This window comes from Acinonyx jubatus, chromosome F2, assembly GCF_027475565.1.
Source record: "Acinonyx jubatus isolate Ajub_Pintada_27869175 chromosome F2, VMU_Ajub_asm_v1.0, whole genome shotgun sequence".
NCBI lineage: Eukaryota > Metazoa > Chordata > Mammalia > Carnivora > Felidae > Acinonyx > Acinonyx jubatus.
The window spans coordinates 52,678,275-52,699,072 of NC_069394.1; the positions used below are offsets into that span (position 1 = coordinate 52,678,275).

General features: G+C 40.3%; 1 long non-coding RNA gene across 1 annotated transcript in view; it reads right to left on the reverse strand.

Moving 5' to 3' along the window:
- Nucleotides 1–20,798, reverse strand: part of LOC113600674 (uncharacterized) — a 261,381-nt gene that overhangs the window by 20,384 nt on the left and 220,199 nt on the right. Inside the window, exon 2 of the long non-coding RNA XR_003421783.2 lies at nt 2,414–2,531. This is a non-coding gene — a long non-coding RNA (uncharacterized LOC113600674). The remainder of the gene's footprint in view (nt 1–2,413; nt 2,532–20,798) is intronic.

A 20,798-nucleotide genomic window follows, 5' to 3' on the forward strand; every position in this document is an offset into this window, starting at 1 on the left:
CGTTCATACACACTATTATCATTTGATTCTTTCAGGAAGAGTGGGAGATGATTGCTCTATTTCAGAAATTTGGAAATTTCTAAATTATGACTCCCCTAAGATTTTACCTCCACTAAAGTAGAGTGGGCTAGAAAGAAAAAATTCTGCTGATTTTCCAACAAACTTCATTGCTTCCAGGGGCTGGGGAAGGATAATGAAAGGTCCTCAGAAAAGGCACATGATCCACTCATGGATGGGAAGACTTGTACTGGGAAAGGTGCAGGACCCCCCATGCCCCTTGGCTCTTCCAGGTCACAGAGACATCCTGAAGACATAGCAGCTGAGTGTCACTTCATCAAGGAGAATTACCATTGCTTCCCCCACTTACTGCTGAGGAGCAGCACAACATAAGAGTCAGAGCATGGGCTTTGATGTCACAGCATCTCTGTCCTAGTTCTACCACCTGTGGCCTGTGTGCTCTGGGGGAAGTCACCTAATCCTTCAAAGTGTGTGTTTCTGTAAAATGCCAAGGAGAATAAATGAGATAATGATCTTAATAAAAGCTAGCACTGGGTCTGTGGCAGAGTTCTTAAGGAACACAGAAGATGGGATGGAAGAAATCTGCAACATCCTGCATTACAGCTGATGGTCTGGCTTTGCAAAGTTGGATCTGTCTGGCCAAAGACAATCCACAGATGTGTTTTGTTTGGCCCACCTAGTACCTAGGATGTCAAACAACTTTTTTAAGGCAAAGAAAATAAGGCCAGGAATGCCTTGACCATAATCAAAAGGTGATGTGTATTTGATTTTTTTCTTTCAATGTAGTTAGTTGGTGCTTTGTTTCAGCATCTTCTGCTAAGTTTAGAGGTATGGCAGACATCTCCTAATCCTGTTACCTTAGCACAAGTAAAGTATGAGGGAGATAGAGAGTAAGAGTGACTGCCTGCTAGAGGGGAAGACAGTGGGGCTTTTATGCCAAATTAGTTATTTCTTCATTTCTTTCAGTTGGCATTCTTTCTTTATTTCATTTTATTGGAAGACCATTACTGCAGCTCTATATAAACATGGCTGAGAGTGAGAAAAGACTTTGTTGTGAGAATATTTTTCATGATTTTGTTTTTCAGAATGAATTAAAAAAACAAAGGATGGTGGCTTGGCTGGGGATGAGAATGGAAGGAGAGAAAGAACAAATATATAAAAGCATATCATTTTTATATGTAATGATAGCTGAACCTTGCATTCCTACAAAGAATCGTTTGCACCATTCAGGAATCCTTTCCATTCGTGAATTGTGGTTCAATAGCTCAGAAATTAAATTGCTTCTTCTTGGACCAGACTATAGAGGTTGATCACCTCATGCTGCAGACAAGTTACAACCTTTCAGAGTTTCTCTCCCCAGTGTAGGTGGCAGTGGTATTGCAATGCTCACCCAAGCTTCTCTTGAATTCCCAGGAACAGAGCATCAGATGCTGAACTTTCAATACAGTCTATACTACCATGCAAGACATTTCTTTCTGGGGGTCAACAATCCCCCCACCCTACCTTTTTTTTTTTTAAATAATTGCAGAAAACAAGGTACATGGCAAAGAAAGATGGTACCTGGCAAGGTAGAGGTGGAAAGAGCTCCTTTTCACCACATTACTATTGACTCCATTTGACCAGACCTCTTATCATCTTGCTGAGAAAAAAGAAGTGGGTCCTAGACCCATGAATGAAGAGAAGACAAGGTCTACTCTTTGCTGATCCCAATTGGGATCAGTAGGCCAGCAAGAGCACTTCCCAGGGTACCACTCTATAAGGGGCATAAAACATCACTGGGACTGTTACAAGATGGAGAAAATCTCATACTAGAATTCCTTTCAGAGAGAAGATTGTTGAGTGTTGTGAGAAATACTTTGAGAAGCTGCTTGGAATGGGGGGTGGGTTGAGGTAAGATTCCAAAGGGAAATGCCCAAGGAACAAAACATGGTTGCTATACTGCCTTCTTAAAAAAACAAAATTTTTTTAATGTTCATTTATTTTTGAGAGAGAAAGAGACAGTGAGAGAGAGAGAGAGAGAGAGAGAGAGAGAGAGCAAGCAGGGGAGGGGCAGAGAGAGAGGGAGACAGAATCTGAATCAGGTTCCAGGCTCAAAGCTGTGAGCACAGAGACCAACACGGGACTCAAACTCACAAACTGTGAGATTATGACCTGAGATGCAGTCAGATGCTTAACTGACTGAGCCACCCAGGAGCCCCTGCTAAGCTGCCTTCTAAGAGGAAAGGTTCTGCTGAAGCCAAGAGTGTGTTTTGCAGAGTGGAGTGTGTGAGTTTGGAACCAGTGCAGAATTGTGAGGACATTACAGAGACTCCCTGTGCCACCAGGGGTCCTCCTGCTCTGTACTTTCCCTTGGAAGGACTCACCCAGCCTCTAGCCCCTTCTATGCCCAAAGTACCTTGGCCATGTGACCCCCTGGGGGCAGATGAGTCTTGGTTGGCCAAAGCAGCCTTCGTCTGGAGCAGGTCTTGGCATTTGGCAGCCTGGAAGGGAATACAGGCAGGCAGGTCCTGGATCTGTGTTGTAGAAAAAAGGAAAGGAAGAGGGTTTAGGGGAATGTGGACTGGGTTTGCCCAACTTCCTCTGTTACCCTTTTTAGAGTTGCAAAGAGCTCGATTCAAGCTACTGAAGGATGAATTGCCAGAATTCCTACTCTAATCACTATGCCCTCTTAGACCCTCTTAGATCTCCACAGGAGAGATGGCCCTCTGACACATAGCTCATCCATTCACTGTGTATGAGAAGAGTTCAGAAGGCTGTGTCCTTATATGCCTTTGTGGCCATTTCTTCTCTTCCTCCCATCTGGGAAAGAATTCTAGAATTCTCCCTCCTTTCAGAGCATAGGGTAGAGTAGCAAGGGGCATGTCATAGGTACTGGTTCTCTATTTGCCAATAGTGCTTTCATGCAATCCTCAGGTCCACTTGGCCTAGAGGGAAACTTGGGCAATCGTGTTGTGCTGTGTGCCCATGGCTTCTTACCTACCTGGCTTCTTGGACTTCCCTCACTGAGTGCCCCATGCTTCCTGCCCATGGAGAGTCTAAGCCATGAGTACCAGGGTATCACTTTCAGGTCTCAAGCCTGAGTACAGAGAACAATACGTATTTATCTGATTAGGCCTGTATGAGATTTTAAAACCAAATTTAAATGATTATAGAATAAGCCCTTCTTTCTTATAACCAATGTCTTATTTTTATCCTTTGGCTAATTAAAAGACTTGGTGTAGAAAACAGAAGAAAAATATAATCTTTTTTTTTTAATTGACATGTGTAACCCAGATGTCAGCTCAGACCTACTTGTAGTTTGAGAAAACACTTAAAGATTTTAATTGATTTCAGACTCAACTAAAATAATTGCCACTTATATATCTTTCTTTCTGACAGCTAATCCAATTTTACAATAATGTGGTATAGTGGTCAGATTAGCTTCCATCTGGAGACATGATTAATTCAGGGCATCACATTATATGAAACTCTGAAGATTTGAGGTACATACAGAAGAGAATGATAAGAATGATTTGAGGGATAGGAAACCATATTATATAAAGAAGGTTCAGGAATTAGTTACCTTCTTCCGGGAAAAAGTAACACATTCTTAAAAGGGAATTGTTAGCTATCTTAAAATATTTGGAAGACAACTGGGTTTATTTTGTCCATATCAGGAAAGCATGATTATATCTAATAAATAGGGAGTTACAGACAAATGAGTTTGACTCAATATAAGGAAGACAGTTTCAGCAACTGGTATCCCCCAGAAATGCAGTGTCAAAGAAAGAAGTGAGTTACCCTACCCTAAAATCATTCAATCAACAAATATTTTCTGTGACTAAGTTCTAGGCACCATTTTAACACTGAGATGTAGTCATGAATAAACTCCAGAAAGGGCCTGTTAGCCATGTGTCTGGTATGCGATAGATCTTCTTAACTGAAGAGAAAAGCTGAATTATGATATTTCTATGGGATTTCTTCCTACTTTAAAATTTGATGCTCTCATTCATTTGAAGAAAACAATAACAAATCTATTTATCACTTACCATTAAAATTAGTCCTTTCCAGACAATGATTATTGCCTATTATTTTCCATCAGTGCTAATGAATTGGCTTATTGTATAAAAATAGGCATTCAGTTAGATCTGGATTGTGGCTTTAGCAAACCCAGGAGGAAGGCAGCAATGGTAATGAGTGTTCTATCATGGTAGCTCAACAGTCTTCTCTTCCCACTGTTCCAGTCAATCAAGATGTTTTTAATCTAACCGTTCATTTCAAACACATTAACTTTCACCCTAAACCTCATACTTTGGTATGTTTAATAAAATGTGCCTTCCATATCTTCATTCAAATCCCTGGTAGAATTGTCAGAGAGAAAAGGACTAGAGTATTCCTGTCAGCTTTCCATTACCTGCTAATCAATGTTTCTGTGCAACTGGGAATCCAACTTGCTAACTGTAGTATTACATATGCAATTAAAAAAAATCTTATTAACACAGATACTGTGAAAGATTTTGAGAAATGACTTATAAATACCAAGGCACTGTGTTTTAGGATGTTTCATTCTGCTCATTACAAAAGTATGATTTGTTACCAAAATGCTTTAATCTTTTGGAAGTCACCGTTTCATTTCCTGCATGCTCACAAGTTATTTAAGAATTTACTATAGCAATTTTCCACAATTCAAATGTACTTTTTTTTTTTTTTAAATTAGAACATCTAGAGTCTTTGGTCACCCATGCATGCTAGCTCTCTCCTCTAGGGTCTCTAGGTGTGAAATTATTTTCCCGCATACTTTTTTTCCTGAATATTTTTTATTTTGTTCATGTCCTTTTATTAAAAGTTTCTATTAAGAATATTTGAAAGTTTATTCCAAGCTGAATTTAACAGAATAGCTGTATTTTAACTATGGTATAAGATGTTGCTTGAATTGAATTGATACTAGGAAATAAAGAGAGCTGTTATAGAAATAAATAGTAAAATTGTGTTAACTCTCCTAAACATATTAAAGACCTTACAAAACCATTAATAGATGGAGAACTACCCAGTGCTACTACCTTCTTTCCATCATTCCCATAGAAGTTTTATCAGTTACTGAATAAATTTTCACTTTAAAACCAGGTTTCCACTTCCAAGTATTATATTGTTAATTAAAAAAAGGCAAGAAAAAAATGGGGACCATTTGTCTGGTATTAGCAGTTTGGATTTTAAAAACTTCCAAAAATTATTAAAATTTGTTTTTCTAAATTCTAGGAGTATCGTCTAACTTTTAAGTTTATTGTCTCTTTATCCCCACGCATTAGAACATCAGCTTTCTGAGGGATGGCACACACTTTGTCTTGTCCTGTGCACCCAGGCTCTAGAACAATAACTGATACAGAATAGAGGACGATATCTGATACAGAATAGGAGACGATAAATACATTTTGACTAACTGATTCATGGTTATATTCTCTGGTTATTTAAAAAATCAAGACCATGCGGTTGTTGTTTCCCATGGAACATATGACTCCTTCTTTAGCCTACAATTTTCTCTTCCTGGTCAGAATTAAGCCTCAAGTGCCAGTTTTTCTTGTTACTTTTAAAATATTTTTAGAGAAGAGTATTTATCCAGGCAATTCATAGAAAGAAAACATGAAAGTGTTTGCCCTGACCTCATTCCACCTCAAACTCTGTAGGAGAAACAGGCTGTGGGACAGGAGCACTATACGTGAGATTTTGTCTCAGACTGGTTCTTCCCCTCAGCCCAGGGGACTTGGTGAGGCTTAGTGCCCGCAGATGGCAAATCAGGAGGGAGGCAAGGCAAGTTGACTAGTTTGCCAGCCCTTGAACAAGTAGAAAGTGCCCCCTTAGAAAAAATGATTTTCCAGCCTATTATTGAGAGAGGAGTATAAGGTTGGATTTCAACAGATCAGAAGGGGAAGAGGATGGGGCTTTGGGATCAGACAGGCCTGAGTTCAGATCTTCCCTCTACCATTTATGGACTGTGTACCCCAAATCTCTGATTCTTGGTTTCTCTTCTTTACATTTTTCATGAGGACCAAATAAGACTGTGTATGCAAGGCACCCAGTACAGCAGTTGGCACACAAAAGCTTTCAAAATGAATTCCATTGTTGTAACAACCAGTCAGAGAATATAGTCAGTGCTGTCTAGCTAACCCAACATTCCCTGCTCATTATCTTTACTGTCCTCAAGAAGCTTAGAGGATGCATTTGGGATATATCAGTGAACAAGACAAAAAAGAAAATCACTGTCTTCTAGGGAACCTAAATGAAGCATCGATCCCCAGAATTCTTAAATTTTTCACAAATCACAGTTTTTTGTTTTTTAACCTCACTATGGTTTCCTTAGTTCCAAGCATTATCTCCTTTAAATACCTTCAACAAGCCTTCTAAACTTGTCTCCTTTCATCCTGCCTCCAGCTCCACCCCACGGTAGAAGCCAGAGTGAATTCATTAAAATCCTAATCTGACCACATCATTGCTCAATTTAAATCCCTTCAACAGCTTCCAAGTGCCCCAGGGTTACCATCTAATTTCCTTCAAACCCCACCTTCTTCCTTGACCCCTTCTTCTTGCCTGGTCTGCAAGAGCTGCACTACCTATTCCTTCATTCTGGACTTCTTCCAGCTCTGCTCAGGGGCCTTGCTCTCTTCCTCACACCAGAGCACTTGTGCTTGTCATTCTCTGTGCCTGGAGTCCGCCTCCTTGCTTTCTTTTATTCTTGCTATTCTGGATGTTCATCCTTCGGGTACTGCTTAAATGTCGTTTTCTCAGGGGAGCCTTTTCTGAATAATCCCATGGATTGGTTAAGTGCCTCTGTGTTGAGCTTCCCTAGCACTTCAGACCTCTCCTCGAGTTTACCTCAGATTACTGCTAATGTCTGTTTGTTTGTCTGTGTCCCATAGTGCCTTATAAGAGCTGTATCACAGGACTTTTGATCGCCTTGTTCTCTATTGTATTCTAGGACCTAGCACCTGAGGGGTCCAGAGTAGACACTCACATATTGATGTTACATGAATCAGTGAATAAAAACATAAATAAGTGAATGAAATGGATTTTTGGAGGGCCAGCAACCCAGATGGAATAGGGAAGGTAGAAAACTTCATGGACATAGACAGAAATGATTTGGTGAGCTGGGAAATGCTTTTTCGCCCTCTCTTATCCAAAACATGTAGAATGATCATAGGGAGATAAAAAAGAATAATTTAGTTGCATAACGCATTTTCCATTTCTATTTTGTATCATTCATAAAATTTAAATGATAGATTGATTTCATCTGCTTTGTGGAAGAGGCGAGATATTCCCTTGACTTTGAACATACCTCCCAGAAATACCTAACTTCTGATTCCTAAATATTGGGTATCTCCAAAAGAATACTGGTTAGAGAACATGCTGCCTATTATGGACTAAATTCTGGTCCCTCCACCCCAACATTTTTATATGCTGAAATCCATGCCTCCGGTAAACCTCAGAATGGGACTCCATTTAGAGATACGGCCTTCAAAGAGGTGATTATAGTTAAATGAAGTCATATGGATGGGCCCTGATTGAACAGACTGATGTCCTTATAAGAGGAAGCATCGCCAAAGATACTTACACACAGAGAGGTCACATGAAGACACAGTGGAAAGACTACAGTCGGCAAGCCTGCCAACATCTTTATCTTGGACTTCCAGCTTCCAGAACTGTGACAAACTAAATTTATGTTGTTTAAGCCACTCATTCTGATATTTTGTTAGGGAAGCCCTAGCAAATGAATACTGTACCGTCTTAATGTATAGGTTTTAGGGAATATCTGCTCCATAAATTGGAATTCTCCACATTGACTATGGGTAGGGCATCAAACCATTCTTGTTATGAGATAATCTGGCCTGACAAAAATATTTTCAGTGTTAGTTCTAAGAAGGTGTAGAAAAACTCACTCTGAGATGGATGAAATACACCAAGGGTGTGCTTATCCTTCTGCAGAGACAACTGCCAGAATTGGTTATTCTGTTCCTGTTATAACAACAGCCCAAAGATCCCAGTATCTACAAAACTTCCCAGGGATTTTAAAAATCCTTCAGGCTTAAAACCTCAGAATAATTTTGACTCATTTTTTTTTTGCCACCTACATATAGTCAATGACCAATTATTGTTGATTCTTATTCCAAACTACATCTTTCATACATCCCATTGTTTTTCTTTGCACAGTCATCAGGAAAACCCAAACTCTCTTGACCTTACAGGTAAGTCATTGCCAAACCATCCTATCTGATCTTTTTCGTTAATCTTCCCCTCCCACTCTGCACCTGCCAACAAGTTGATATTCATAAAATGCCATCTTATGCCTGCTGAAGAACTTCAGGGTCCTCATTGTTAGAAATTAAAGTATAAATGCTTATACCTGGAATTAAAAGAGCTCCCCAGTCTGGTATCATTGGACTAATGCATTTTTCCCCCAGGATTTTTTTTTAATGTTTATTTATTTTTTTGACACAGACAGAGCAAGAGTGGAAGAAGGGCAGAGAGAGAGGGAGACACAGAATCCACAGAATCAGAAGCAGGCTCCAGGCTATGAGCTGTAAGCATAGAGCCCAGCTTGGGGCTTGAAGTCATGAACCATGAGATCATGGCCTGAGCCAAAGTTGGATACTCAACCGAGCCACTGAGGTGCCCCATCTTTCCCAGGTTTCTATAACATCATACCTACACTTCAGCTGGCCAGTTGTCTCACTGTTTCTTGAAACTGATGCTTATTTCCAACTTCACGCCATTATTCCATGCTCTTACCTCTTTATGTAATATTTCCCACACTCCCTGCCTCCTCTCCTCTCTACCAGACAAAACCCTGTTTACCAGTGAAGGCCTATCTGATCTGCATCTTCAGGAAGCTTTCCTGATCATATTGCATTCCTGTCTCTCTCAGATCAATTCCCATGGATTATAGAATTTGAACTGCTCATTTGAGTTCTTGGCACATTTTGTTTTATTTAATTTTAAGTCTTTATTTCAATTTTCATTGACATACAGTGTAATATTAGTTTTAAGTGAACAATACAGTATTTCAATACTTCCATGCAGCACCCGGGGGTCATCACAAGGGCACTCCTTAATCCCCATCACCTACTTAACTCATCACTCCCTCACCATCTCTCCTCTGGTAATTTCCTGGCATTTTAGCCAGAAATTTATAGTCATCATAGTTGCAAATTTTTATTTTGCTTTGAGTGTCTGAGCAAAATAAGCTTCAATATACATCCCCAATAGACTTTCTATCACAAGGCCTAGTCTTCAGATAATTTTCAGACCCAAACACAGTATTTCACAGTGTACCCCAAATGTTCTCTGCCTCAAGACCCTTCCTACTTTCCTAAAACAAGTTTTTAGTCTCTGAACGGTTTTAAGCAACTGTGACCACTAACATTTGATTGACATAGAAGGCTTCTTGAATTCTGGGAATGCTGGAACTCTCTTCTATGAGTCAAATACTTGGAGAGTGCAAAACTTTGAGAATACAGGCAAGACCATTTCAGACATCAGAAAATGTAGGCTATTTTTATAATAACAGTCATTTTCAGACAGAGATCATAGTTGCCCGGTGGTTCTTAATCATAGATTCACGATAAAATCAATTGGAGAGCTTTGTAAAACCCAGTTATATTGGACCAATATGAATCTCTGGGGGATGGTACTCAGGGAGCAGTATTTGAGGTGCCTAGATGATTCCAATGAGAACCATTGCTGTAGTCCATAAGATAACCATGTGGAATGGATAGACAGCGACAACTTGGATTCTGCACCCAGAAGGGAGATATTTAATGTTATCATAGCCGAGAACATCTTGGTTGTCTCTATTTTTGCTTAATGGGGGATCCACTATCAACTATCAACTATCAGCTATCAACTCAGGCACTATTTACCTACTCAAGGGGAAGATTTCCATCCTCACAATCAGGTAATAGAGTTGTGTGGCCACAAAAATAAAAAAAGCACCTGTTTGGGGGTATTTAATACAGCATTTTAGAGAAAGGAATCATTCCCAACACTAACTGAGACTAAGTGAAGACTATTCTTGAGCAACTGCATAAATAGAACTTGATGGTTTTCCATAAATAAGAATAGAGCCTTCTCTCATTCTCTAGCTAAGTGAGGTCCCCTGCCATTTCTCTCTTTCTTCTTTCTTTCTTTCTTTCTTTCTTTCTTTCTTTCTTTCTTCCTCTCTTTCTCTCTTTCTCTCTCTCTCTCCCTCTTTCTTTCTTTCTTTCTTTCTTTCTTCTTTCAAGTGTTTATTTATTTATTTTGAGAGAGAGAGAGAGAGAGAGAGAGAGAGAGAGAGAGAGAGAATGAGCAGGGGAGGGCAGAGAGAGAGAGAGAATCCCAAGCAGGCTCTGTCTGCACTGTCAGCACAGAGTCCGATGCAGAGCCCGATCTCATGAACCACAAGATCATGACCTGAGCTGAAATTAAGAGTTGGATGCTCAACCCGACTGAGACACCCAGGTGCCCCTCCCCTGTCATTTCTATGTGCCTTTCATTCATTGCACTTATTGTTAGAGTTTGCATTCATCTGTATGACTTTTTTTTTTTATTCCTGCCTTACTCCCTACTATGTTGTAAGCTCTAAGGTGGCAAAGACAGTTTTCACTCACCATATCCTTGCCCAACCTTGTCCATAGTATAGATCCAAACATACTTGTTAAATGAGAGAGAGGAGAAGGTGGGAGTGAGGAAGGAGGAAACCTTTAAACTCTTTCCCATTGCATTTCTCCTGGAAAAGAATTTTATGTCTATTGGAATCTCCACTCATGAAAATTCTGCTCCCTGAAATTTCTAGAAATTGAGCATGCACAAGGGAAACCCCCCACCCATTTGCAAGCCAATGCAATCCCATCAGATGTTTGGGTCAGTATCCTTTGGAACATTTCTCCTTATTTTTTGCCTTTTAAGATATAGTTTTATAAGCTACCAAAGATTATAATAAGATTATATCTTTTGTCTTGTTGAACACTATATTTGAAATACCTATCACTGTGTGGAGCTTAGGGTAGGTACTCAATACATATTTATTTAATAAATGTTGAATAGAATGAAAGAATATATGAAAGAGTATGGTGGCCTCGCAGTACAGATGTAGTAAAACTGGAGATGGACCAATTTTAGACAAATTAAAAAGAATGTCTAGACTGGTCTAGAACTGAGAAAACTACATAGCTACAACAAGGGTATGATAAGCACAGATGATTTCAACAATATTTTAAAAACAAATAATGTAGCATTTATCCCATCCTTCCAACAGCAATAGAGACACAAGATGCACGTCAGCAGAAGTCTTTGAAAGCCAAGTTAGAACGGTAGGATATAAAATTCCTAGTGGTTCTCATTTGAATCCTTGAAGTCTAACTTGATTTGTTTTATTCTGGGGTATTTTTCATGGTTACTACATCACAAGAGAACAGATTCAAGAAATTTCAGCAGATGACACCAGAACATGGGCTTGTTACCTACATCAAAAATTTTAAGCCCACGGCCTCATTTATCATCACCCTGTTGCATCTTTCTTCCACTTTATCCCTGTAATATATTGGTGATTCCTTGTCACAACCACAGAGAATCAGTTTGGCAGCCTTTTAAATCTTGTTCTAACAAGTTTCATGTTTCTGAATTGCTGCTCCCCTTTCTGTGGCATCAAAGAGAAAAGGACAGTATGGATTAACCCATTCTCTATACTGTTGTTTGTTCTTTTGGTAGGTGCCAAAGGCAAAATCTGTGGTCTGAAGCCTCACCTGGTTTATCTGAAAATGTCTACAGTCACAATCAGATAATGGCCAAACTCTAGCTTGCTCATCAAGGCCTTCCCGTCAGGTCTGTCACCTTACTCTTGTATTAGTCAGGGTTCTCCAGAAAAACAGAACCAACAAGATGCGAGTATGAGTGTATGCATGTATGTGTGTATATTTATCTATCTATCTATCTATCTATCTATCTATCTATCTATCTATCATCTATCATCTATGTATATCTATCTATCTATCTATCTATCTATCTATCTATCTATCTATCTATCATCTATGTATCTATATCTATCTATCTATCTATCTATCTATCTATCTATCTATCTATCTATCATCTATGTATCTATATCTATCTATCTATCTATCTATCTATCTATCTATCTATCTATCTATCTATCTATCATCTATCATCTATGTATATCTATCTATCTATCTATCTATCATCTATGTATCTATATCTATCTATCTATCTATCTATCTATCTATCTATCTATCATCTATCATCTCAAAGGCCATCTGCTGGCAGAATTCCTTTTTGTTTGGAGACATCCAACTGTTCTACTCAGGTCTTCAACCAATTGGGTGAGGCCACTGATATTATTTATTTTGCTCAAAGTTTACCAATTTAAATGTCAACCTCATGTGAAACAATACCTTCAGACACATCTAGGATAATGTTTGACCATTTATCTGGGCACCATGTCCTAGCTATGTTGACACATAAAATTAACCACCAGGCTTTCTGTTCTAATTATGCAGATTTCCTTAATATCATCACTCCCATCTGTATGTATCACACTCATTTTAGCCTCTATTTGTCCCTAGTAACAACCACTTCTTCACCTGCCAGTGATGTCCTCCATTATCTGATCTAATGGTTCTCAAACTGTGGTGTGTATCAGAATCACCAGAAACAAAGAATCGCGTGGGCCAAACTTGTGAAAGTAGCATAGGACGTGGGTACCTGCATTTTACCAAATTCTGTAAATGATTCTGATACACACCAAAGTTTGAGAAGCATGACTCTGGTCAAAAGTATGCAAAAGTATAGTGGTTTCCCCATATTTTCTTTACTGTGATACTAGACTTCTATGAACCCATCTGTATCAGTTTACTAGGGCTGCCATAAAAAACTCTATGGGCTGGGTGGCTTAAACAACAGAAACTCATTTTCTCGTAGTTCTGGAGACCAGAAGCCCAAGATCAACCCTGTCAGCAGGGTTGGTTTCTCCTGACGCCTCTCTTCTTTTGGTTTCTAGGTGGCTGCCATCTTGCTGTGTGCTCACGTGGTCGCTTCTCTATGTGTGTGCACCCCTCATGTCAGTTTGTGTGCCCAAGTTTCCTCTTCTCACAAGGACACCAGTCAGGTAGGCTCAGGGTTCACTCTAAGGCTTCATCTTAATTTCATTATCTTATTAAAGGCCCCCCTCCACCTACAGTTACATTTTGAGATACAACGGTTAGAATTTCAACATGTGAATTTTGGGGGGACACAGTTCAGCCCATGACACCATTCCAATTCCAAAAGTAAATTGCTGTTAGCACAGAGCCCAGTGAAGGGCTTGATCTCATGAAACCACGAGATCATGACCTGAGCCGAAAACCAAAAGTCAGATGCTTAACCAACTGAGCCATCCAGGCTACTCCCCAATACTTTAAGTATATACCACACAATTTCACATTTCCTTATGCATGATCTTAAAATTGTTTTCCAAGTATATTATATTTGTATGAATTTTTCTCTAACTTCTATACAGGGTAAGTGTTTTGAGGGTGGTAACCTTGTATATAGCATAATCTAATAAATGGAAAAGGTTCTCAATCCTGGATGTACTTTAGAATCACTTGGTTGAGGGGCGCCTGGGTGGCTCAGTCGGTTGAGTGTCCGACTTCGGCTCAGGTCACGATCTCACGGTTCGTGGGTTTGAGCCCCATGTCAGGCTCTGTGCTGACAGCCCGGCTCTATGCTGACAGTTCGGAGCCTGAAGCCTGCTTCATGTTCTGTGTCTCCTTCTCTCTCTGTCCCTCCCCTGGTAGCACTCTGCCTCTCTCTCTTGAAAACAAATAAACGTCGGAAAAAAATTTTTTTTTTAAAAACGAATCACTTGGTTGAGCTTTCAAAAAAAAAAAATCCTTAAGCTCAGGCTTCATTTCCAGAGATTCTGACTTACTTACCAGGAGTGAACATTGGCACCAGTATGTTACAGAAGCTCTCCAGGTGATTCTAGTGGAATCACCAGGGTTGAGGACCACAGTTACAGTGGAAAGAGATGAGAGGGAAGGACCTTTGTCTGCTTTGTAGCACTGTATATCCCAGGGCAGTGTTAGACACATGGCAAGTGGTCTGTAAATATTTAATAGGATGAATCTTGTTTTTACCGTTTTTGAACTATACGAGCTCTGTGAAAGTTCTTTCCCTTCTCTCACTCTGTTTCCCATGTTTATAAAATGGGGATAATAGTACCTATATTGATGGGGGTAGTTTGGGAGAATAAATTAGATGATAAAATAAGGTATTTGGCACATAGTAGGTGCTCATCAAATATTAACTCCCTTCCCTTCAAAAGTTTGTGTCCTCACCCTATTTCTGACACTGGCAGGGATGCTTGTGAGCACAATAACAAAGTGCATGTGAGATATGTATTGAGTGAACTAACGAGATATAAAAAATTAAGTGATGGATACATTACTGAGTAGTTCAAACTAGGCCTAAAAGGTGACACTGTCACATTTTAATTGTTGGCTTTGTGGATTGCACTGCCCTACTCTGGGGCAGAGATAAGACGGTTAATGTTAATCACAGGACATGTTGCAATTATGTATTCAGGATATTTCTGCCAGTACGTGCAGAATGAAAAAGAAGAGGAGTTTTAATTCATGTGCATTCTCTCCCATTAAAATGAATGCATAGCAATTAAGAAACTGGAATATGATCAAATGAACTCATCTGGTCCCAAACCTTACTTACGTGTTTGATTTGCATTGAATCCCAGAGACCTCACAGACCATTGTGTAGTGCTAAGACTAATGGGGGAGGGAAGAAATGCCAGCGGGATGGAAGGAACAACACCTCAGTGGTTCCTTCGGTCATCTGAGGCATGCGTGCACATGTACACGTGCTCTGATACCATGTTCTTCCACACCTGATGAAATTAAACCTGGGCCAGGTGTCGGGACTATTTGTGAGCTGGCAAAGGACCATTTCTATTTCTAAATTCTTGGCAATGTCTCAGCTTCCACCATTGTCCTCTCTGGATACGAAGCATGGCAATTCTGATTTCTTTTTCTCCCTTCTCATTCACATTACTCAGAAAATAAATGTGAAGGGAACAAGTGAGTTTTTGCAAATAACTCTTGTAAGTGTGTCTGAACAAGTAAAATGGCCAGAGGAAAAATGCTGTACTCCAAGGGCCTGCCTTCAAAAGAATAGTCAGAGACGCCAGGAGGACGTGTGAAGACAGGCGGCTACCCATGTCAGCAGGCTGGTTCCATTCAAGAATAGCTAGGCGGAAACATAAAGCACAGATAATAAAGTACATAGAGCTTCTCTGTTGACATTCTCTCAGAGAGGTCTGCTTAGATGAGAAATGCATCGGAAAATCTGTACGCGGTGCTAGTACATATATTAGATCTCAAATTTTGGCCTTACTGCGGAATTTGTTCCAACATGTTACAGTTAACTAAGAATACTCCTCTGTGAGGAGAATTTTTTTCCGGCTTCTTCTGGCATTTTATTTAAAATTCCCACTATGTGGAAATGGTTCGAGTTCACTGGGAAATATTTTCCCCCACACGCCTGTATTCATTTGTGTATACTCGCTCTTCACAGGACTTTTCATTTTGAACACCTCAAATGCAAATTCAGACTGGTTTCGTTATCGGTGTAAAATTACTTATCGAAAACCCTTAGGCCCTAAAAAAAATATCTGGTGTTAGACATTTATCAGGTCTGGGAAAGGTAACACAAGGCCTGTGCCATATGTTATGGGGACAACACCCCATAATCAAATACAGTATTTCTTTAGCAAACTGTGCGTATTGCCTCTAAGGAAGATATGTAAGGGTTACAAACAGCCTTATGTTAATTCAGGTCAGGCTTACCACCGGGTGAGCTACACCAGACTTATTTACTAAATATTAGATTTTCAGAGCTGTTTAGATTTGAAATCTTGGGCGAGGGACTATGAACTCCATCTCTCCATTTCTTCTCTCGGTTGTATTGCTCTTCGTCCATCCGCCCGAGCTGACTGGTCCAGGGATGACCTTTGCCTCTTGTCTCCGCTGGAGCCCCCTTTCCATATCCAACCTGTTGCTCCTCCCCACAGCTTTTGCACCGTTCCGCTCTTCACCACCTCCTCTCGGATTTTCTGCAACAGCCTTCCTTCTGAGGGTGCGCCTTATTTCTAGTGCCCCCTGCCATCTAGGCCACGCTGTTCTTTCAGACATCTTTTGAAAGCCTGTGCTCACAGCGAATCAGTCTCAACTCATAGAGCCCCAACCGATTCCCAGAAGCTCCGTGGTAACTAGCGGTCTTCTTTCTTTCCCCACACCAGGGAATCCCTTCAATTTTCCAGATCTTGATTAGAATGGGACACGAAGGTAAAGATAAAGATTTTCTGTCCACAGTTCCGGCTGCTACATAACTTCTTATTCTTTTTTGCCCTAGACCTTACCCTCTGGGGTTACCCAACTTTTCACTCTTCCCTGATAATCCATAAACACTTCCTGGCCTGTAAACCATTGCTCATGAAATCCCTTCCCAGAATAACCACCACCACCACCACTTTTGTATGTGTGTGTGCCAGTTTCCACTTAGTAAGATCTTCTTTGATCCTGCAGAAAATTACTTTTACCTCTCACTGGGCTTCTAAATACTTTGAACATTTTTCTATTGTGGCACTTAAACAGCACATTACAATTATTTTGATTATATGCTTTTCTCCCCGCACTGGACTTCATGGGGGTTGGGATTGGATCTTACTCATCTTCACATCATACTAGGAGAAGAGAATGCCAAATGAATTTGGGGAGAGGTATGGTACACAAACTTAAGCGGGTTTTTTTTTCCCAGTGTAGGTCTTCTCATTGCCTGACACATATAGAGATCCTATATGGATCACATATATGAATCTCTCACTATATGGATCTTATATGGGCACAGTTCTTACAATTTTCAGACCTTTTCCCTAGAGTGGGTTGAATGGTCCCCCCGCCCCACCTGCCCAAAGATACATCCACATCCTAATCCCTGGGACCTGGAAATGTGATATTATTGGAAAAGGGTTTTGCAGAGGTAGTTAAGGATTTTGAGCCAAGATCATCCTAGATTATCCAGGTGAGCTCTAGATCCAATGACAAATTTCCTTACAAGAGAAGAGGAAAAGACGTGCATGCAGGGGGAAACGCCATGGGATGATGGAGGCAGAGAGAGGAATGATGTGGCCACAAAGCCTAGGAAAAGGCTAGGCCTTTCCTTCTAGGAAAGCCTAGAGCCACCAGAAACTTAAAGAGGCAGGGAAGGATTCCCTGCTAGAGCCTGTGGAGGGAGCACGTTCTTGCCACACCTTGATTTCAGACCTCTTGCCTCCGGAACTCTGAGGGAATAAGTTTGTGGCAGCCTTGGGAAACTCAGACACTCCGCTTTTCTCACCCCACTGGTTGTGTTTATATGTTAGTTTTTCATATATCTCTGCACCTATTCCTTTTACTTCACACTCTAATCTTGAGTGGCCTCTTCCACGTCAGCCAAAGTGTGCATTCAGGGGTACCTGGGTGGCTCAGTCAGTTAAGTGTCCGACTATTGATTTCTGCTCAGGTCATGATTTCACAGTCCGTGAGTTCAAGGGCCTGCTTGGGATTCTCTCTCTCCCTCTCTCCCTGCCCCTCCCCTGCTCACACATGCTCTTAATCTCTCCCTCTCAAGAATAAATTCATACAACATTAAAAAACCCACACTGGCTATCCTACAAACACTGGCTCCTTAAGTTGAACTCACATCTCTGTTTTCCCTTCCTGTGTACCCTATATTTTGCATGGCCTGCATCAGACTAATTTCTGACTTCCGTGCCATTTCTTGTCGGTCTCCTGTGCCGTTGATGAAAAGTATTTTGTTTTTAAACTGTTATCTTTTTATTATTATTTTACACAGAGTATGGTGTTATTTACACATACCGAAGCTTATCATCTTAACCCTTCTTAAGTGTACAGTTCAGCCGTGTTCAGAGTACTCACGGAACTTTGTCATCTTGCAAATCCACAACTCTATACCCACCTCCCCCAACACGGAAACTCTTCATCATCCCCCAGCCCTCTGCAACTGCCTCTCTATTTGTTTTCGTGATTTTTACCACTTTAGATACTTCATATGAGTAGAATCACATAGTATTTGCCCTTCTGTGGCTTATATTTTATTTTTATTTATTTTTAATTTTTTTGATGTTTATTTATTCTTGAGAGAGAGAGAGAGAGAGAGAGAGAGAGAGAGAGAGGAGAGAGAACACAAGCAGGACAGGGGCAGAGAGGGAGGAGACATAGAATTCAAAGCAGGCTCCAGGCTCTGAGCTGTCAGCACAGAGCCCAACTCGGGGCTCAAACTCATGAACTGTGAGATCATAACCTGAGCCAAAGTTGGATCCTCAACCACCTGAGCCACCCAGGCACCCCTGTGGTTTATTTTTTTAAACAGAGTTTATTCTTTTAATTATAGAACAGTTCCAGACAAGTTGAAATTGTTGAAAAGTAGGAAGAAAGAAAAAAGGAACTTGCCCGTAGTTCTATCATCTCAGACACTCACTATTAACTTAGTGCATTTAATTCTAGTCATTTTTTTATGCAGTTTTTAAATATTTTTGATCAGAGTGTAATTTTATGTATCCATAAATAAATGAGTGAGCAAATCTCATTGTTTTTCAAAATTGTTGGTGCTTGTTTCTAGACAGCCCTGAAACATAATTTCTCATCTATTGCCAATAATCCCTTAAATTAATTTCAAAATAGTGTTTGCTTTTTGTTTTCACTTTGACTTGAACCAGGGCCCAGGCACTAAACTCCCATATTCTCCCTTAAGTTCTTTTTCAGGAGAGCCATCATCATCATTAAAATAGTGTGAGATGATGTTTTCCCTTATGAGAGCTACCCTACATTGCCCAAACCTGCTGAAGAATTATCACATGTAATTGTTCCTGGAATGTCATCACTCACTTTAGATTTCACAGTTGATGTTAATGTGAGGAGAATAAATTACTCACATAACGCCTCGCCTAGAGCTAATTAGTTTCATAACATACACTTATGATCACAAAGCCAAAGATGTAAACGTTCTGCCTTCTATGACAATATGTATTTTTATATTACTGAATATTTCATTGTAATTTTTAGACTCTAAAGTGTCAAAATATCTTTATTTTAAAAAATTTTTAATGTTTATTTTTGAGAGAGAGAGAGAGAGAGAGAGAGAGAGAGAGAGGGCATGAGCAGGGGAGGGGCAGAGAGAGAGAGGAAGACAGAATCTGAAGTGGGCTCCAGGTTCTGAGCTGTCAGCACAGAGCCTGATGTGGGGCTTGAACTCACAAACTGTGAGACCATGACCTGAGCTAAAGTTGGATGCTTACCCAACTGAGCCACCCAGGCACCCTAAAGTTGAATATCTTAATTGGAGATGATATTAGATTATTCTGTAGATTATTTTGTTGGAGTAGATTTTCTTCCTACAGTTGATACTGAAGTCAACCCTGTGCACCTTTGGGTGCAGTTGGCTTTCTCCACTGCAGCAAGGAGTCAATGCTCTCAGGTAACCCTCCTCCCTCCCTCCCCTGGTTGTGCAACTGCTTTAGTCACTGATGTTGTAAAAGACCATAATCTCCTGTCTGTCCTGATCACAATGTGGGAAAATCTCTTCTTACTTCATCAGCAACAAAATTAGAGTTTTTCAAAAGTGAAGATTAAAAGAAATAAGACACACAAAAACATTAGAAATGGGTGCATTTGTGGAGTACAGTGTGTTGGCTCAAATGCAGGTTTCCAGGTTATTGCAACTTGGGCACAGTCAGCATGCCCAGAGAATTGCATATTAGTGATCCATGACTTACCTGCCACCTGTAGACTTGTGGGAGCATCTAGCCCCATCCAGAGCTCTTTTACAGCTCAGCGAGGAGGCATGGAATCCCATAAACTTCTCCCCACACCCCACTCACCAGGTTGGTTCTAACTTTCAGGTCATTACAGGCTTGTCTCAGCTGCTCTCAAATGATTTGGGTGCTGACGCACCTCTTTCCTGAAAAAATCCACGTGCCATGGTCCAATTCAGACAATGTTTCCTGAGGATGACATTTGCCATGATGCATCAAGGTGAGTGCCTTGTGTTTCCCTACAAAACAGCAAGAAGCTCTGGTTTCCTTATGGCAGACTGGGCCAGTCACATTTTCAAGGAGTAATTTCTCCTGACTTTTAGCCTTTAGCAATTCACTTTAATCCTTTTCCTCAAGACAAGAAGATCAATGTCAACATGTCTGGGGAACTGTCCATTTTCACCATTCTAACTGGATTTTGTTAATAATACCCCATCAAGAAACTGTCTTTATAGAATCGGTAGATTCTTGTTTCTGATACTTCAATGACACAAAAGTAAAAAGCCTGGCACAGAGGAAATTGTTTACCATCCTAGTTTTATTCCTAGGCCTCTAGTGTCTCCTACCTATCACCTCTGATCACAGATCCTGTTGAACTGTTTTCTTTTTTTTTTTTTTTAACATTAGGGTCTCTGGAAGTCCTGTCCTTTTTGTTGAGCTATTAGAAAAGCAAGTTCTCCACATGCCATTCTATCTCTAGATATTTCCAGGCATGGTTGAATGTGGCAAATGCATACAGCATTTGAGTTTATAGTGACAACAGGTACAAATCCCAGCACTAGTCACCATGGGAGGTGCATGGAAAGATGTCACAGGAGGTTTGTAGGAGGCAATACTTAAAATGCCAGGCAAGTTGACTCTCAGCAAGAGAGAAGTCTGTGGAAGGTGGCAGGGG